The sequence below is a fragment of the Dasypus novemcinctus genome, chromosome 15 (assembly GCF_030445035.2).
Source record: "Dasypus novemcinctus isolate mDasNov1 chromosome 15, mDasNov1.1.hap2, whole genome shotgun sequence".
Lineage (NCBI taxonomy): Eukaryota > Metazoa > Chordata > Mammalia > Cingulata > Dasypodidae > Dasypus > Dasypus novemcinctus.
This window is the reverse complement of record NC_080687.1, coordinates 46,007,548-46,024,703: the sequence shown is the minus strand read 5'-3', so window position 1 is coordinate 46,024,703 and position 17,156 is coordinate 46,007,548.

Genomic DNA, 17,156 nt, shown 5'->3' with positions numbered 1-17,156 from the left:
GTACCTAACAGTGAAAGACACTTATTCTGGACTGGGCTATGCATACCTGGTAGTAGATGCAAAGACCTCAAAATGTTAGTTAAGGATTGGAATAAAAGAAACTATATGGACTCAAGCTGCTGAGTTACATTTCTTCAGATTAATAAACACACTTTACAAACCAAAGAATCCAGCAATGGGTCAATAGATATTGCATCAAAAGAACATATCATCTTGCATATTATCCTCAGAATAATGATTTACCAGAGAATTGGAATCGGTAATTGAAATATTTGTTGTCCTAAATCAGGGTTCACACTCAACATGAGGGAAATCAAGGAAGAAACCCGCTAGATAGATTATTCTACTTTTCTGGGAGATCTGGGGAATGGGACTATGGAAGGTTGCAGGTACAAGCAAAAAATTCTTCCCCAAATCACTCCAAATTTCTTTTTTCCTATGCAATATAGTGGAACCAGGAAAAGGGATGCAACTGTTTATCAGAGTGATGATGATTCCTAAGCAAGAGATTGTAACTGTATCTTAAACTGTATTTTAGCTATAATGACACTTTGAAACCTTTATGTCGGAATTCCTAAAGGCCTGATGGGTTAGATTGTGTCTATACCCCATCTGGCAAAGTTGAGTTTGACAGTGAATGCAACTATAATGCCTAATGGGTGGGATAGTCCACTATTTCTGTACTTACGTAACCGTATCCTTTATGAACGGGAGAGCACTAAGGGGGAGGCATTTGCTAGAGGAGTATTGTCACCAGCAATTTTGACCAGCACAGTGTTCTAACCTAATGATCCTTCCAAAGTTGAAAAAATCTGAGTGAAAATAAAAAAGCAGTGAAGGAGAAATAATCACTGAGGATAAATGAATGAAAAAAATAGATTATACAAAAAGTGATATCCAATACAGCATAACTCATTTTTATTGCACCTCATTTTATTATATTGTGAAGATATTGAATTTTTTTACAAAACAAAAACTTAAGGCAGCACTGTATCAAGCACATCTTTTGGAGTAATTTTTTCCAGTGGATGTGCTTACTTTGTGTTTCTACGTCACAATCTGGTAATTCTCACAATATATCACAGTTTTTCATTATCCTTTTATCTGTTATGGTGATCTCTGGCTAATTATACTTGAAATTACTATTGTTTTGGGGAGCCATGGATCATGACCATATAAAGCAGTAGACTTAATCAATAAATGTGTGTTCTGACTGATCCAAGGACCAATTGTTCTCCATCTCACCCACTCTGCTCAGGCCTCCCTATTCCCTGAGACACAGCAATATTGATATTAGGCCTTTAAGTATTCAAGTGAAAGAAAGAATTGCATGTCACTTACTTGAGTCAAAAGCTAAAAATAATTAAGTTTAGTGAAGCTGCCATGCCAAAACCAAGACAGGCTGAAAGCTATGCCTCTTGTGCCAAACAGTTAGTTAAGCTGTGAATGCAAAGAAAAAGTTCCTGAAAGGAAATCGAAATTGCTACTCCAGTGAACACATGAGCGATAAAAAAGTAAAAAAAGCCTCATTTCAGATAAGGACAAAATTTTAGTGATCTAGATTAAAGATCAAACCAGCTACAACATTCCCTAAAGCCAAATCCAGAGCAATTCCCTATTTCTCTTCAATTCTTTGGAGACTGAGAGAGGTAAGGAGGCTGCAGAAGAAAAGTTTGAAGGTCGAAGAGACAGGTTTATGAGGAAAGAAGCAATGCCAGGTGATACATAACCTAAAGTGCAAGGTGAAGGAGTGAGTTTTGATGTAGAAGGTGCAGCAAGTTCTTCAAAAAGATCTAGCTAAGATAACAGATGAGGATGGCTAAACTAGGCAAAGCTTCAAAGGACAGGCTCTCTTGTAAGGGGCTAATTCAGCTGGTGACTTTAAATTGAAGGCAGTGCTCATTTATCACTCTGAAAATTCTAGGGCCCTTTTGAATTAAGCTAAATATATTCTGCTTCTGCTCTACAAATGGAAAAGCAAAGGCTGGATAACAGAAGACCTGTTTATAACATGGTTTGAGGGACGAGCGGGGTCCCTGTTGCAGGACGAGTGGGGTCCCTTTGTGGGACGAGAGGGGTCCCTGGCGTGGGGAAGAAAGCCTCGTACGGCTGCTGAGGCTTCCCTTGGGGGCTCCAAAGGCGTGGAGAGCGCACGACCCAGGAAGGTGTCGCGGAGACAGGCTGATGGCACAAGTCTGGTTTATTGCGGAAGGGGATGCAGATTTATAGGATTAGGGAGTGGTGTGGCGGGTTCTGATTGGCTAGGGCAAATGCTGTTTCCATATAAGGCAATGTTCTGGCATTGGGCTAGTGATTGGCCAGTAGAGTATGTGCTAACTCTTGATAGGCTGACACTGTTACTAAGCTGATAGGTGGTTGTAAGCTGTTGCTGGGCAAACAGCGTACTAAGAGATTAGGTTTAAGGGAGGGGGGAGGGGAAGTGAGAGCTGGGCTAGGCGGGAGATAGGAAGGGGGAGGGTGGTGCCGGCTAGCCGTTAGCAGCAAAGGCCTAGTCAGGCGTGGTCGCCCTGTCTAGGCCCAGTGGGCAGAGGCGGTGTCACCTCTTGCCGCACTGTTTGCCACTGAGGCAAGCCAGGTGCCCCTCCTCCCACAATGGTTCCCTGAGTATTTTAAGCCCACTGTGGAGAACTACTGATCAAAAAAAAAGTTTTCTCTAAAAATATCATTTCTCATTGATAATGTGATAATGCACATGGTCACTCATGAGCTCTTATGGAGATGCGTGATGAGATTAATGTTGTTTTCATGTTTGCTAACACACCATACATCCTGTAGCAATTTCAGCCTTCAAGTCTTAATATTAAAAAAATAAATTTTGTTAGGCTGTAGCTGTCATAGATAGCCAAATGGATCTGGGCAAAGACAATTGAAAAGCTTCTAGAAAATATTCACTGTTCATTACTACTTATCATTGCTATTGATAGTCATCTTGTCCTATTAATTTTAATACTTAGGGTTTGCTGTTGTTGTTTCTGTTGTTGTTTCTTTGGTCTTAAAATTTTCCTTTAGAATTTCTTATAGTGAAGGTCTGCATGTAATGAAGGATGTAGAATTCTGGGATGACAGGGTTTTGTTTTTTCTATGAGAAACTTATAGTTGTTATTTCATATTTTTCTGTCCTGCATTATTTTTTGTGAAATGTCTTGTGTCATTTTCATCATTGTTTCCCTATATATGATGTATCCTTTTATTCTTTCTGATTTCAAGTTTTTATCTTTAGCTATGGTTTTCAGCAGCATGAATTTGTGCATTGGTATGATTTTTTTGTATTTATCCTGATCAGAGTTATCTGAGCTTTTCTGTATCTGTAATTACATATTTGGCAAACTTGCAAAAAGATAACTTATGAACCCTTCAAAATTTTTTCTGATTCAAATATCTCTCCTAAGATTATAATTATATCTAAATTAGATAGGTAACCAAATATCAGTAAATTCTCCATCTTTTTCTCTCTTCTTCGGATTGTACATAACATATTGCTCTGTCTTCTACTTCATGGACCCTGTCTCCTGTTGTCTCCAAACTTCTCAAGTTAAAATTCAGTATATTTTGGGAAAACGGACTTTGGCCCAGTGGTTAGGGCGTCCGTCTACCATATGGGAGGTCCGCGGTTCAAACCCCGGGCCTCCTTGACCCGTGTGGAGCTGGCCCATGCGCAGTGCTGATGCACGCAAGGAGTGCCGTGCCACGCAGGGGTGTCCCCGCGCAGGGGAGCCCCACGCGCAAGGAGTGCGCCCGTGAGGAAAGCCGCCCAGCTTGAAAAGAAAGAGCAGCCTGACCAGGAATGGCGCCGCCCACACTTCCCGTGCCACTGACGACAACAGAAGCGGACAAAGAAACAAGATTCAGCAAATAGACACCAAGAACAGACAACCAGGGGAGGGGGGGAAATTAAATAAATAAATAAATCTTAAAAAAAAAAAAAAAAAGAATCGCTGTACTAACATTTAAAAAAAAATTCAGTATATTTTAACTTAACCATATCATAATTTTCAGTTCTAAAATTTTCATTTGCTTATTATATTTCTTTTCAAGAATGTATTTTATTTATGATACCCTAGATAGTTTTTAATTGCATAAGCTTTCTCAATGTTTCAGGTGAAAGAGACTACTGGAAAACTTGATTAAATATATAAAACAATTGAAGATGGCAAAATGTGATAATATGACTAACAATATCAATATTTCATTGATTTATGACAGGAGCAAGTACCAAGTAAAAATTACTGTTTATCTGAAAATCTTTTAAATATTTTCTGTGATTATCAGAGCAAACTTAGTATTTACACTCATTTACAGGAGATAGTGAAGAGTTGCTTCTTAGAAAACAAAGAAAAAAGCAAGAAAAGAAAAAAAAACCTACATTTTTAAAAATTTCATAGAAAGTGATTTTAATTGTAATTACATGAAGGTATTTCTATCTAATTTATTTATTATTTAAGATGTTGTAAAGAAATGTCAAAATTCCCTAAGACTCCTTTATGATAAATAAATAATCCACTTCTATTTCTCTGTTCCTTGTAACATAATGTGTATAATTCCTAGATATTTTTTCATCGTGCATTTTAAGCTTTTCATAATTCACCCAACAGACAGAAGAATATATTTAATATCACAGAACTGATTCAAGTTACTAAACTTTAAGGGTCATTTACTTATTAAATACAAGGTCACAATATCATTGTGTACTCTTAGTTTATGACATATTCCATCAACTTTTCTAGGTGAAGATTGATCTCTATCCTCTGTCTGCTATCTAGATTGTCAGATATATAGTTTTATTAGGATTGACCTGTCAACCATGAGATGTTGTCAGGCACAACCCTGGAAAATAAAAACAGTTTATATTTTCCCAGAGATCTAAAAATTGCTCAGGCAAATCAAGCATGTAAGTCCCATTATAAGAGATCCTGCAATGACCAAGTAATTTTAAAGCCAAGACCCTTAAAATAAAATGAATATTTGTAATTTATCTTATTTGGCAAGTAAGCAAGTATATGGTAGATTTAAAAATGCTTCCTCTAGAATATAAGTGGCGTAGCTCACTGTAAATAACTCATTATATATGATAATGGTTCCGTTGTGAGAATAATGAATCCCATAGGTCAAGAAATAATTTTCTGTTTTCTCCCATTAGATATTGTTCAGAGTTCATAGAAATCATTGCTTGTATCCTATGGGAAATCCTCTAATTTTTATATTTTCAGGCTTAAAATGCATTGCTTTACCCTTAAGGTAATTAGTTAATATATATTTTAGTGCCACATTAAAAGAGTCATGCTAGACATTGTAGGACTTAAAAAATTAAAAATGATGAATAAAGCAGAATTTCTGCTTATGGAGTATATATTTTAATAAATATGAATTTCTCCAATGCATTTTAAATCTTCTCTAGTAGGATTTGACCTTTAAAATATCTGCCCCATGTGGCAGCCAGCATCAAATAAGGATATACTGGTGTTTTTCATTGTCTGAAAACTGAACCCTATCACCTTGTCTTACATTCTATTTAATTTTCTCATTCTTTTCCGATATCTCAGCATCCAAATCTTTTCCTCAGTCACCTTTACACACAATCACATACATATGACCTGAGGCTTTTTGCATCTCCTCTTCCTTTATTTTATTTTTACCAGTCAGATGGATGGTATCAGCTCCTGTCACTTTCACAGTGTTCAAGGGAGCATTGCCCCCATGGTCCTTACCCCAACATTGCCTCCAGGTTGGCTTTCCAGAGAAGATGATTCCAACCCAGCAAAAAGAGAATGGGATATTTTTGAATCAGTTATTTTTTGAAACCATCCCTTCCCAATGATTTCCTTTACTTTTCTTGAATCCTGAAAAGAAATATAAATACTTTGCACTTATAGGGAGTTTATTAATACTTTTCTTTCAAATTTCTTAGTTTCAATTATTTTCTTCCTTTTATCCTTAGCTGCATTTTAAGTAATGCATGTAAAAAGAATCCCTCCCCAAATTATATAATTTATGTTTAAGTATTGCAGGAGATGGACAAGCATTTCGTTCCAGGGTGGATCTGGAAGAAAAGAGTTAGGTGGCATCCATGAAGATCAGGCCATCTCTGCTGACATTTACAAAGAAACAATAGTTGAGCTGCCAAAGTTTATTATGCCTTTATTGTCTCATGTAATTTTGTCTGATCGAACAAACATGTGATGTATGATCATGATGTGGCTCTTGCCTGTTATTCCAATTTATTATATTTCTGCTTTTCACCACCTCCACTTATCCATACACAGACTCTTGCTTTCTTGCATCGACAAATTGTAAATATTTCCCCAAAGTCATCGTGATGTACCACATCTCTGTAAGTACATTTATTTTTGCCACTAATCCAGGATTTCTTTTTACCCTTTTCAATTTAAGGACCATCTACGAGTCTCTAAACTCAGCTCAGATATTACCTTTCCCAGGAAGCTTTGTTGTTACACATGCCTTTGGGGTCCATGAATATCTGTTAAATGTGTGAAGGTGTTGCATGTTAGGAAATAGGCTTAAAGGTTTTTTTAAAGGGAAGTATAGGCCCTTCCTAAAAGCACAATATCCAAAAACCTAAAACAAAAAGCCTTTGCATTCACCAAACCAAATCAAAATTCTGGCTAAACAAAATATGTCCAAGGAAAACTGCCATATTGCTTACTGCAAGACCAGAAGCCAAGAATCCTTGTTCATAACTTCTTGTACTTTCCTACTTGCACGATGAGATTCTCCTTGTAATTCTAAGTTCTGCACACTCATTTTGCTATGTGATTCTCATCTCCCCCAGTTTTTAATCCTCCACTGTGACTCTGTTAGCTTTTTGACCTCAACGTTCCTGGACAGCTCTGCTTGAAAATTCCATTTTATCTTCAGAAGTGTGAAAACTAATTTCCTCTATCCCTAGGCCATCAAAAAAGCTCCATCTGTACTGGATTGGCGGCTTTTCCACAGTTGCCATGGGGGAGTTGGGGAGAATATTGAAATATTTGGATCCTCCCCAAAGAAGTTAGTTTTCAAGAACAACTTTATTTTGAATATTCAGGAGATTTTGTCTTATTTTTTCTAAGTCAACAGGCAAAGTGGAAATGTCAGGTGTCAGGATTCAAAAGAGGAGGTACACAAAAATTGCCATGTTGCATAACATGGCAACATAACTTATTTTTTGTATTCCTACTTAACTCCTCTACATCACAATCAATCTCTCTGTACTTCCCCTACAGTATATAGCTGCTATTTCTGGCTATTCCTGCATTTATTTATTTTTTAAAAGCAATTTTTTTCTTAACAAATCAATTTTTTTTGATACGTATGAATAAACATATGTCCATTCAAATTGTACAATCAATGGTATTTGGTGTAATCACATATTTGTGTATGCATCACTTCAATCATTCTTAGAACATTTTCATTATTCTTTGGTCTGGTTTTTCTTTATTATGATTATTACTATTATAATTGAAATAATGAAAATACTCTATTAATGATAGATGTGATGAATGCACAAGTATGTGATTATACAAAATACCATTGATTCTACACTTTGGATGATTCTCTTTGTTAATATGTTATCAATAAAATTGATTTGTTTAAAACAAAATAAATGTTTTTCAAAGCTATATATTTGTATAACTGTGTTATCTTTAAGACAATTTTATGATTTTTTTCTTCCAAATGATTTATATTTTTAACTGTGACATTCTGTTAAGTTGTAAGCAAAATGTAGAGGAATGCACATAATGTAGAGGATATAATTACGTGAGGTTTTACTAATTTATACAGTCAATTTTACCTTTTTTAGCTTTCCTTCTAGTAATATACATGACCTTAGACTTTCCCTTTTAACCACTGTCATACTCACACAATAATTCTGCTAGTTGCAAACACCATGATATGCCTTAACCATTTTTTCATGTGTTTTTTTTTGTTGTTGTTGTTGTTACAGATTTCATTTATTTCTGTTCTGATCTTTACTATTCTTTTCATTCTGGTTGTTTTCAGATTAGTTTGCTGTGCTTTTTCTAGTTCCTCTAGGTGTGCATTTAGAGCTTCAATTTTAGCTCTTTCTTCCTTTTTAATGTAAGTGCTGAGGGCTATAAATTTCCCTCTCAGAACTGCCTTTTCAGTGTCCCAAAAGTTTTGATATGTTGTGTTCTCAGTTTCAGTTGTCTCAAGACATTTACTGAGTCCACTGCAATTTAATCTTTAAACTACTAATTGTTTGAATATGTATTTAATCTCCTTATAGCTATGAATTTTCCATTATCTGTCCACTATTGATTCCAACTTCATTCTGTTTTAATCAGAGAAAGTGTTTTGGATAATTTGAATCTATTTAAATTTATTGAGACTAGTCTTATGACCCAAATATGATCTATCTTAGAGAAGGATCCTTGAGCACTTGAAAAGAAAGTATATCCTGCTGTTTTAGGGTGCAATACTCTATAGATGTATGTTAGGTTAAGTTCATTTATCATATTATTTAAGATCTCTGTTTCTTTATTTGCCCTCTGTCCAGATGTTCTACCAAATACTAAGAGTGGTGTACTGAAGTTTCCAAATATTATTATAGAGACGTCTATTTCTCCCTTCAACTTATCCAGCGTGTGCCTCATGTGTCTTGGGGCACTCAGGTTAGATGCATAAATATTTAGTATAGTTATTTCTTCTCAGTGAATTACATCTTTTATTAATATGAAATGACCTTCTTCATCCCTTATAATAGTTTTGCATTTGAAATCTATTTTGTTCAACACTTATATCTAACTCAGCTCTTTTTTTATTAGTATTTGCATGGAATACCTTTTCTCAACCTTTCACTTTTAACCTGGCTGTATCCTTCATCTGAGGTAGGTCTTTTGTAGACAATATAGAGAAAGTTCATGTATTTTAGTCCATTCAATCAGTCTGTGTCTTTTGATTGGAAAATCCAATCCATTAACATTCAATGTTATTACTGTAAAGGAATTTTTTCTCCATCTATTTTGTTCTTTGGCTCACTGTGATCAAATTATTCTATTGTCTGTCTTCTTACCCATTATTTACACTTCCTCATAATCTTCATTTCTCAACTCTTCTCCAAATCTCTCAGCCCTTTCAGGTTGAAGAACTCCCTTTATTATCTCATGTAATTCTAGTCTTTTGGTAGTATATTCTATCAGTTTTTGTTTGTGGGTGAAGACTTTATTCTCGCCCTCATTTTTGAAGGACAGTGTTGCCAGATACAGAATTCTTGGCTAGAAATTTTTTCTCTTTCAGTACCTTAATTATATCATTCTACTTTCTTATCATCTCCATGGTTTCTGATGAGGGGTTGGCACTTAATCTTATTATTTTCCCTTGAATGTGATGCTTTTATTTTTTTTCTCTTGCTGCTTTCAGAATCTTCTCTTTATCTCTAATATTTGTCATTCTGAATTGTAGGTGTCTCATGGTAAGTCTATTCAGATTTATTCTGTTTGGGATGCATTGTCCATCTTGGATATAGATATTTATATTTTTCATAAGGGTTGAGAAGGTTTTGGCCATTATTTTCTCAAACAGTCTCTCTCTTTTCCACTATCTTCTCTTTCTGGGACGCAAATAACACAAATGTTTATGCATTTTGCATTATCATTCAATTCCCTGAGACTCTGTTCCAATTTTTCCATTCTCTTCTCTTTCTTTTCTTGTTCAGATATTCTATCTTCAAAATCACTAATTCTGTCTTTGAGCAATTCAAATCTGCTCTTATTTGCCTCTAATTTATTTTTAATATCATTCAACATGTCTTTCATTCCCATAAGTTCTGTTATTTTTCTTTACAGGCTTTCAAATTGTTCTTTATCTCACCCAACTGTCTTCTTAATATCCTTTATTTCTGTAATCATATATTCCTTAAATTCTTTGAAGTGTTTTAAGAATGTATGTGATTATCATTGATTAATTATCTTAAATACTGTATCTCTTCAGGATATTCTGTTACTCCTTTTGGCTACACCATCTCTTCCTGTGTCCTAATATGACTTGTAATTTCAAATTTTCACTGATGTTTAGGCATCTGAAATGGTAAATTTAGTCTGATGGACAATTTCTCTTCCTTGCCTAATGTTTTTTTTTTTCATAGCTCTTCTTTGGTATTTAATTATACTTATTCTAAGTCTTTAAAACATGTTGATTTAAGTTATGAAAATCAGGCCAGGGACTCACTTTTGGGGTTCAGATTTTATTCCAGGGGTATGATACAGGAAGTTTTTGTTCATGCAGTTTCTAAACTGGCCAGATGATGGTGCTCGTCAGTGCATCTTTCTGCAGAGGTGTTTCAGTCTGGGCTTTCCTGTGTTCCTGTGTTGAATCTCCAAATTGGGGATTCAAAGCAGACTATACAGGCTGAATTTGCTGAAGAAAAATCCAACAACTCCTCATTCCTTTTCCCTTTAAACAACTGACAGGGAGGAGGATGTCTCTTCCCCACTCAGTTGGCCACAGAGAACCAGTGGTTTTACCCCACTTATTAAGTTGGGGGTGGGGGAGGGAAGCCCTTCTTGGCCCCTGGAGGTGCTTGGTAAATCACATTTGTTGTTTCAGCTTCTTTGTCTCTGTCCCTCAAACTCCTTGGGGTTTTTTGGTGTGTCTTTATTTTTTCAATATTACATTAAAAAAAATATGAGGTCCCCATATACACCCCAATCCCCTCACCCAACTCCTCCTCCCATAGCAACAATCCCTCCATCATCATGATACATTCACTGCATTTGGAGAATACATCTCTGAGCACCACTGCACATCATGGTCAATGGTACACATCATAGCGTACACTCTCCCACGTTCCACCCAGTGGGCCATGGGAGGACATACAATGTCCAGTAACTGTCCCTGCAGCATCATCCAGGAAAGCTCCAAGTCCCAAAAACGCCTCCACATCTCATCTCTTCCTCCCATTCCCCACCCTCCTTGGGGTTTTATAGCTCTGTTGTGGTCTGCTGACCCCCAAAGCAGTTCCCTCAGACAGCTTTTGGCCATTTCTCTGTTGAGAAAGAGAGCATTGACCTCTACCTTTTAGTCCATCGACATCTTCCCACAATCCTCCTGTGAAAAACATTTCTTGAGTAGGATTTAATTCTGGGTTCATTGGATATTAAAACTGATATTATCATTGGCATTTCTAAAGTGAAAACAATAGTAATTTTCACAAATATTTTTCTTGCAGTGAGATACAACAGAAAGTCCAAGGGCATAATGCCAAAGCACTTCATAATTAAAGAAATTGTATATCACATCAGGATAATTTGGTCAAGTAAAATTTTCTCATGTGCTTTAACAGGACTGAAGAATTACTCTCACACTATAAAATGTTAACAGACCTTATATGTTTCCAATAATTTATAAAGACCATATTCTTATGTGAAAATTGTGGAGCCCAACCCATACTTTAACCTAGATGAATGGCTTGTCTACTTCAGCATTGCTGTGGATCAAATTAATTATGTTAATTTAATGGTGTAAAATGGAATATTGGATAATTACTAAATATTCTTTTTCTGCCATTCCTGCAGACCACAAAATACTCATATTCTTTCCTATTCCCAATGATCTAATTTATTTACTTAAATTTTAAAAGTACATAAAAAATAAATAAAGCATTAAAGTGAGTCATAAATTCAGCAGAAAGATGTAATGTGAGCACTTAACATATTTTTTGTACTTGTAAATTGAATACATCATTCTTCTTTAGTAGGTATTTTTGGACACTTCAGCTTCATATAGTAAATTTATTCATATTTGTGGTTTTCTCCTCAAAATTTACTCTGTATCATAATGAAGGTGAGTATCTACACCCTTGCTTTCATCATCTTTGGGAACAGCCACCCATATCTGAGATCGTAAGATATACCCACATCAGACTTTTTGCTTCTTAAAAGTTTCAATGAAAGTTACAGATGATAAGTAATTAGTCAAAAGTCTTAGCAAACCTTCTCTATCCGTACTCTGAAAGAATAAGTCAAGTTTCAAATTTCTTGCTTAAACATCACTCCCTGTCCTCCTTCCTTTTTTTTTTTTGCATGTATCTTACCTGCTTCTTCTCACTTCTATAGTGTAGGGAGAAATGTGCCCCTATTTTTCCCCAAATAAGATAAAGGGTGAGGTTGGGAAAGGTAGGAAAAGGGAGATAGCTCAGCAAAAGAGGAGGACTGACAGAAAATTACTATCAGATAATACTTAACTACAGTGTAAAATCATTAACCCAAGACCTGGGCCCAAGGCATAATGCTGGAAGATACCAGATGACAAAAGGCCCACCCGTCACCTGACACAGGCTTTACCAAACTCTCCCTGGACAGTTCCCACTCAGGAATATGGAGAGAATAAGGAGTTGTAGTTTTCAATCCCTCTTTTGCACAAGGACCAATGCTGGTACTTGCAAGTCCTAATTTACATGGAGGTGAAAGAAGGGAGGCACCCAGCTTCAATCAAACAGAATCCCCAATCCCAGCAAGAGTGACTCATGCAATTCATAGGATCATGCTTGCACTCCCATCTTGAGTGTATACTTTTGCTTTACATTAACTTCTCCTGCAGCTATATGACTGGTCCTTAATGCTTTCTCATGACTGTGACAAGAACCCTCCTACCCTAGGTTGAGGTCTTTCTCCAAGACCTACCAGGGCTTCTCCAACATCAAAGGGTAAAAAATAGGTTATATCTTATTATCATAAATTTAGACCAAGAAAATAAACATCTAAGAGTTTAGATTTCCTCCCTTATTGAAATCCTTGTTTTGCTTTCTCTATAGTGACCTGTTCTCCTATGCAGGCTGATGTGTCTCTGACTACCCTTTTCAAGTTCAGGTCCAGCCCTGCTTAGACAGCTAAAGAATTTCACCCTCATGCTGGAAGCCTTGGGTGAATTCTCTATATTGAATTTAATTTGGGCCTTTTGCATATATAATGTGCATCTGAAAATATATCATTTACTTCTATTTTTGAGTGATTGGAAATTTCCAATTCTTCTTGTGTTAAAATAAATAAAATGCAGTCTGCTTTAGTAAAATTGAGATAATCTGACTTCAGTGTTCATTAAGATTATTCCAGAAGCAAGAAATAAAATTAAAATATTTCACACATTTTGCTTATTGACTATCCCTAAGCCCTTCCCCAAAGAGGCCCTTAAATTTTCCTGAGGTGAACCAAGGAAGATGAATAATAAACAACTTAAACAAACAAATAAAAAACACAACAAAAAAACTATTACTGAATCAATAAGTAATCTTGTGCAAGATTTTTCTACTTTTTAAATATTTTTCAAGAAAGATCACAAAATCTGATTTGAAATATCATCCTTTAATCATTGTTCCTTTTTAAATAAGGAAATTATTTTCTACAACTAATATTTTACTTTCTCTTCTTAGAACATCTATGGCACATTGCTCAAATCTGTATCTACTCAAATCTGCATACCATCTCTTTACCATAACTTTTTCCCATTTTTCCTGCTATAATATAAACTACAAGAAAGCAGAGACTACTCTCTACACTTAATTATATCCCTAATACCACAATCAGAGTTAGAGTCAATAATTGTTAGTTTAATGAATGGATGGGAGAAATAGTCATAGCATATACAAGTTAATTCTGTAACTATACCATTTATTCCTAATTTTTCAGTTGCATCTTATGAAAACTTTTTTTGCTTGTTTAATAGCTTGACAAATGTTCAGTATTTCATGTTTATATTGATATAAGAAAACTATCATCAAGGAAAACCTTTAAAACGCCACTAATAATTTAACTCCAAGTATTCTAGTCTCTTCTTTCCGTTTAATATTTCTTCTTTTAAAAAATAAGTGGAAAAATAAGCAGGAATTGTGCAACATAAAGCAAACAATAACGATTTAAATAGACCAGACATTTACAATAGCTAGAATATAAAATCTACATAAGTTTGTTCTCAAATATTTATGACATCTGTCCTAAGAAATAAAATTATGAAAGGGGAAAGCAACAATTCCCATATATTCTAGAGTGCATTCCATGTATTTTGAAGCTGAAATGGTTATTCATATCAAGTTTTGCCCATAACTTATGCTCAAACTAACACAACCACAATTACATTTTTATTAAATTTTTTAATTAGTGAATTTGAAGGTTTACAGAAAAATCATGAAAAAAATACAGTTCCCATATACCCTACATTCCTATTTAAAACACTTTGCATTAGTGTGGTACCTTTGTTACAACTGATGAAAGACAATTATAATGTATTATTAACTATAGTCCATAGTTTAGATTAAGATGTATTTTTTTCCCAATATACTGTCCTATTTTTAACACCTTGCCACAATCTTTAGAAACTTTCTAGACTTTATTTTCTTGAACATGACAAATTAAGTTGCATATGTAAAGGATTAGCAGTTTTGTATATTAACAAACAAATGTAGAATTTACACTGTTAAAATAGAAATGCTTTACATTTTAATAATATCATAAAATTGGGTCCAGAAAGCAATTTTAGGATGTTCTGAGTAATTGAAACAGGTCTTACCTAATTTGAAATGCTTCAGAATGAGGCAGTAGAGACTACTTAGAAGGATAATTCAACAGTATATGGTAGCTAAGGGACTGTCGAGCAATTCTGAAACTGACTTGTACTAAAATTGGTAAGGAATAAACATATCTGAGCAGGACTCTTTTTCTTTATATCTAGAAGCAACTTATACTATAATAAAAATAAAAAATAAGCATAGCATGAATGTAAGATATCTTAAGACATGATTTAAATATTAATACAAATTCTCACTATTAAATTACTTTTATATTAGATATATGTTGAAGATGAAAAATGTTTATTCAGTGTGATGCTTTATTTGAAATTGTAACAGCCAATTTATACATGCTTAATCTAATATGGTACTATATTATATAGATAGGAAAAAAAAGTTGAAGGTAAGTTTCAAAGACAGGCCATTTTTCTTCTGAAAATAGTTTTATGCACTTGAATTTTTCAGTACTAAGAAATCCAACAGTATTAATCAACATGTTTAAGCACAAAGTGCATATTCTTTTAAATTTTGAACAAAGGTTCAAAATCTCATGAAAATTTTGTATTTTAAATCAGCTATGACTTTACATGCATATGTGTGTGCATGTGTGTCTTACAAGTCATGTTTTGTTTATATCACATTGTGTGAGGTATGGGAAGTCCAGACACAGCTCAAGTGAGACTGGAAGAATTTAATAGAGATACTATACTCAACAGTCCCCTGGCAAGAGCGCAACACACCACGCAGAGCCACATGGACAAAAGACCAGGGCTGGTCACAAGGCAAGGAGAGAGAAGAGGGACTGAGAAAGTGTCTCTATTGTGGCCTCTGTGGGAAGTATGTAAGGGAGGGACAGGGGCATGACAGTGTGGTTTTAGCTGTTTATAATTGAAAGCAACACCCCTGTAAAGGGGGTCAGAATTATCTAGAAGTACCAGATGTATACGTTGGGCTTGGCCACTTAGGAATGCCTTATATATTAAAGTGTCAATTTACAGAAGCTAGAAAACATGGTTAATAAAAAAAGAGATATTAACCTTCAATAAAGTTTTGTTGAAATAGGTAATATCCAGAAAATTGTAGTTGTTAATTGTTCTGTCAGTATTTTGCTGATGAAGTTAGTTGCATTTCATTGAGATATTCTAGCAAAAACTAAAATACCATCTATTTGAATTTATAAAGAGAATAGCTATATTGTTTAGGAGGGGACACTAGTGTATGAATTCACTGAGTCCTTAGAAATCTAAAATTTTGGATTTATTCGTTATTTGAATATTCTCACTTACAATGAGTTTCATATATGAAAAAATTCAATAACTGTATTAATTTGCATTTTGATAGTAAATATGCCACATCAATAATATTGAAAATTTGTCTATCATTTGACAGGGTAAGTCCAATTCCAGGAATCTTTTTTTTTTCAAGGAGGTACCAGGAATTGAACGGGTTTCTTACATGTGAAGCAGGCACTCAACCACTAAGCCACACACACTCCTCTCTTCTAGGACTCTTTTACAAAGTTTCTAAAAGGAAGTTCAAATCCATTTTGCTAAAACTGAATCAATTTAAATGCCTAACAATGGGGAAATGATTAAATATATTTTGACACTTCTTTGTTTTGGAATGTTATTTAACTGTTAAATATCAGATCTATGAATTCTAATTTGGAGAGTATTAATAATATATTGTTATATTAAAAAGGTAATATTAAAAATATATATAGCATGATTCTATTTTGTAATAAAATATTGCACACAAATACATGCACACTTATGTATGTATGTAAATGCATAAAAATAAGAACACTAGAAATGAAAGCTCCATAATCATGTCAGGTATTATTTTGGGGTATTGAGAGTATACTTTGTAAACATTTAAATTGTTTGAATTTCTTCTGTTATTATTAATTATCAGTAGTTCAAAATATATACGTGGTTCAAATAATGCCAGATTTTCAGAAATGAAAGGAATTATATGTAAATCCAATCCAAGAATATTCTACCTTTTGCTACAACACTTAGAGCAATCAGATAATCACTGCTTTTGAAGGACTAAACTCCATATGGAGTCAGCTCTAAGATAAATATACTCCAAATTCTCCAGATATTTGTACCAATTGTTCTCAATTATTTATCCTGAGTACAATATATTTAATCAATCTATCAAATACAAATCCTTTAAGAGAGCAGAAATTCTCAATCTCTTTCCAGTCTACCTATATACCATCAATCATCCCCCAACCCCCATAGTCACACTCACAGAGGACAAACACTGACACACACACTGCCTACAGTTTTTCAGGCTGAACAATTACATTTGCTGCATTCATCTCTTAAAACATGATTTTAAAACATGAATCTCTAATTTATGCTGAATGCTCTGCTCTGGGCAAACCCCATCTTTCAATTCTTTCTTAATATGTCTCAGCCTCTGAGCTTCTCTCTAGGTCTGTACTCTTTAGAGCAGATTAAAGTAGCATCATGACCTCTCCCCAGCTAACCTTGCAGCCACCAAAGGAAATGTCACCACAAAATGCCAGGATTACAATGATTCTATGTCAAGAAATAACCCTAAATTTCCTATAGTTAATACCCTTAAGTTATGTCTTTCCTGTCCTTTA